Source organism: Schistocerca gregaria, unplaced genomic scaffold (genome assembly GCF_023897955.1).
Source record: "Schistocerca gregaria isolate iqSchGreg1 unplaced genomic scaffold, iqSchGreg1.2 ptg000662l, whole genome shotgun sequence".
Lineage (NCBI taxonomy): Eukaryota > Metazoa > Arthropoda > Insecta > Orthoptera > Acrididae > Schistocerca > Schistocerca gregaria.
Window position 1 is genome coordinate 372640 of NW_026062045.1, and position 4647 is coordinate 377286.

Consider the following 4647-nt stretch of genomic DNA (forward strand, 5'->3'; position numbering starts at 1 on the left):
ACTAATGCACCAATATCGCCAAGGAGGATGAAGCATTTTATGTGTTAATCTGTACCCAGTTATAAGGGGGATATTTCCAGAGTTAGTGTCGAATGTTATGAGATTAGGGCTGCAAGTGTAATATTTAATTCTAATTACAGCGATAAATAAATTTTGCTGGTTTCCTAGGACGACGCGGTTTCGAATGTGAGGCGTGTGCCAGAGGAGGCATGTGGCCACAACAAATGGGCTTTTCTGGCAATCGGTGGTTACAACGAGAAGTTCCAGTAGGCCAGCTAGTCGGTTATTGCACACAGCTACAGGAGTAAGTCCCAGCCACAGTGCCCTTTCGATAGCTAAACAGTAAACTAATACACAGTGTGCATTGGGCTGTCTCTGTGATCGTATGTGTTGCATGTATTCCCCTTGGAAAATTGAGTCATTCAATATCGATAACTGCCAAGTGTTGGCAATGAACGTGTTGATAACATCCTAATTCCTACCACTCCAATCACTTCCAGACGCCCTCCACGTCAGGGTGGTGCACTCTGGCGGACACACGCGTCCACCAAACTGGCTACGGCCGTCCGACCTCTGAGCGTTGGCGCTGGTTGCTCATGAGGAGATTGGCGAGTGACGTGTGGACACTGGGCATGTGCATTCAGGATGTATTTCAGCGATATCCAACATCTGGCCATGACAACTACTGCTACGGCCTGGATTGTGGTATTTTCTGTGTCTTTGTCCTATCCCCTAACAGACCCTTTCTCCGCCTCCTCCTCCTCCTTCCGAATGTTGTGGAGAGAACCAATTTAGGAATTCCACAAAGGTTTAAAAATCCAATCGCAATATCCAATTCCCGTTTAATCAATTTATTGTTGTTGCTTTATTGCGAGCACACATACCAGTCCGAAATCTCCACAGATTTTCTATGGACACAGCATGCAGCTGAGCTGAAATTTGAAATTTTCAGCTACCTCCAGCTTAATGGACTTTCTATAAATGACTTAACTGTATCAGTATACACCAATAGGAGGCAACGGGAAAAAATAACAGTAGGGTTCGGAAATTGGGAAGCTGTAGGATCGAATCCCATCAAATATTCTAATCCTAGTAATCCACCAATAGGAAGCAACGGAAAACTGTCCCACACGAAGGGCATCGATTTAATTAATTAGACAATCAATCTGATGGAGATATTACGTCACTCTAAGAAATCCACAGGTGGGGTTTACTAGGTAAATGCTGCTTTGTGTGTGATTCGATCCGACCATGGCCAATGGTGAATGCAGTCCTAGCAGTGTTACACTACAGGACATGACCGGTTGTGAGGAGGGGGCGGTGGAGGGAGAGAGAGGGGGATAGGGGAAAGAGAGAGAGCGCATGTGCTTGAACAGGAATTTCTCAGCAATCAAATAATAAAGGACAGCCACCATCAGAAGCTCTTTTGTTTGGGGATTACTGCAACGTCTGCTCTCATAGTGGCCAGTCACGGACCTGAGCAGGGGTAGCGTGGCCTCCACATATAGTAATACGTGGAATGACAAGCCCAGTGAAGTGATTGGGCGGGTGGGCTAAAAAAAATTTCGAAGTTGTTTAATATTCCAAGTATCTTCTCACCCTCAAAGAATTTGTAGGGAATGGAATTTTGTCTATTTAAATATTTAAAGTAAATAAATGAACTATATGATATACACTGCCTTGTATCCCTTAAATTGTTTAAATAAAGAATCTTTCACACATTGTCTTGTGTATGAGAAACTTTTTAACCCTTTATTTGGCAAATGGTGAAAATTAAAAAAAATTAAGTGCTTATATCTATTTATTATACTTAAAGAAATACAATTCAGTCAGTTTTAGAAATTTTTGACAAAAATTATGAAAATTATGAAACGTTGCTTACAAGCAACATTGCCAGCAGTAGATCACACTTATACATATTATAGGAAAAAGGAGTTTGCCGATAACCTCAAGCAAAATGTTTGCCGTACGTGAATAATTAAATTTATAAACACATTTATGCATTCCTGCTGTGTAATAGAACTGTTTCATTTTCCCTTCTTGTTCTTCTTGCAATGGAATTTTTGGAAACAGTTCCTCTTTGGATCGAAGTACAATACTAGATTGCAATTGGAACACATGACTGTAGAATATTCAGACGGACAATAACGACAACGACCTTTGGGACCGTATACAGGCCAATGCTCCATATTATCAAATCGGACATCTTGTGTAACAGTCGGAGCTGTTGCCTTCCTACTCTTCTTTTATGGTGGTGGTTTGTCTGTTGAAGGTCTTCCTACTTTACTTTTACCTGAAAATATCAAACCATTGGCAGTATCTGCCCTAAATGACTTTGATGAGGTCTTCTTGTCCAGAGATTCTCTTCGAAAAATGCAGGCAAGCATTTAAAACACTCAGATCTAGAATAAATCTAAACCATCTCATGTACCATCGCCTAGTTCTCATTGGTACTCTGTAGAGCTCTATCAGCATACCAGCAAGATCAACTCCTCCCATGTGCTTGTTGTACTGACGTACAATACTGGGACAGGGCACATCAATTCTTTTTTGATTGCTGTCCCATCGTTTTCCTGTTGAGAGTAGTTGGACACCAAAAAACGAGCTTGCAAGTGTCACGATTTTATAGCCTGCCCACCTTACTAAAATGAGGTCTGAGTGACTGTCCTTCCTGTAGTCATAGCTGACTCGTCATTCAGTAACCGCTTCTCGTCATGTAGAGGACAGTTGTTTATTCAGTTCTTCCTTATGGTGCCCATGGACTCATTGTTTGATGTTTTGTAAGTATGTTTTAAGTTCAAGGCTGCAAAATAAATTGTCAAAATAAAAGTATTCCAATTCCATTATTTTCTCGTCATCAGCAAGATCAGTTATCATCCCCTTGCCAGTATAGGGAAGAAAATCATAGACAACTCTAGACACACCAGCACGAACAAATATCTTAAAACGCCACTTGTGTTGCTTATTTGAATATATTGACGCAAATTACCTGCTCTTGTACCTTTATATGCAACCATCTTCTCATCTGTAGAAAATGCCGACTCTTGTTTCTGCTCACGGCAGTTCTATACAATTGACTCAAGAACAGGTCTTATTTTCAAAAGTCTGTCAGAACAGTTCACAGCATTCTCATTGCTCGTAAAATGCAGGTATCGGCGGAGTTTCTGAAAGCGCTTCAAACTGAAAATGCTGGTGAATTTTTCACAGTTCATTGACTGAGACCAATAGTCAGTCTACTAAGACATAGAAACAAGACCCATGTATATCAGAACACCGAAAAATTGTTCTATTTAAATTAAATTGCTGTTTACTGACGTGTAGTTCGTTGGTCAGAGTTTAAGTTCGTTTCCTGCACAATTAGTTCTGAATCAAAGAATCTTCTGAAATAACCCAGTGGTGTATTGCCTTCATCAGAAAACACAGGAGAGAGACTTTCTGCCCTAGCAGTTGTATCTTCCTTTACCCACATGTAAGTGACTGCTTTTGTAATTTACTTTTTCACTTGACTGCCACTTTCATTAGAAGGATTCACTGCAGAAGGTCCTTGCACATGTTCAGCTTCTGAGATTTCACTTCCTAAATCAGAATCAGTGTCTGGTATAACTTGGTTATGGAACTGAGATTGACGCTCTGGAATATAGTCTGGATCATCATCACTACAGCCTGCAAAAACTTCGAGTGCAGTGTCTTCAGATTCACTTAGATCAGACAAAGTCGGGTTTTCTAGTGGAACTACTATTCCTCTAGCTTTTTTAATTCCATAAAATATTCTGGAATCCATTGCTAAAAAGCCCCTAAAAATAAAAACATCTTATTTGTCACGCCGTAAACCTGTGTAATATACTAATGTCACATGTCCTAACTATAGGCAATGTTGCTCACAGGCAACATAAAAGTTTTATACTACTTACGTATTTCAAAACAAAGATTGAAATATTACTGCTCTAAACACACCTCTGGGTATATCTTGCCAGTAATCATAGCAGTTTTTCTTCAATCTATTTAAATCCACTCTTTTAGAACCAAAATAAGACACCCCTGTTGCTCACACGAGATCTCTGTAACACCACTGCACAAACTGCTATCTCGTGTGGAAAACCTTAAGCTATTACAAAAACTGGCGTTCGCAGTGTGTAAAGGAATGTTGCCTGGAGGCAGTAATGCCAGTGAAATGCACTGGGAAGAGTTTGTTGTCCCATAAGGCCAAGGTAAATGTGATGTTGCTTGAAAGCAACACTGCCAAATAAAGGGTTAAACAATATTCCGTACACTGCAATCAATTTTCCACCTGCTAGCCAATCAATTGGGTCTTTTTCCAGACAAATTCCTGGAGGGGGAGGGGAGGGGAACTGCTGGGGGTGTCCCAGATAGGGAGGGGTTAATTAATTGGTCGATTTAATTAATTAGTCAAATGGGCCCATATCATAAGTGTGCTTGTATTGCGAGACAATTTCCAGAGGGGTGGTGGAGAAGGAGGAGAAGTGGGGAGAAGGAGAGGGAAGGGAGGAGTATGGAGGGTTTCTTGGAATGACGGATTATCCTCAGATGGTCATAATCCACTTAGCAAAATAGTAAGTTAAGGACTCGTCAATCAAAAGAGAACAATAGGTTTTCCACTGAATGTATGCTTGATCCTGATGTAGGCAA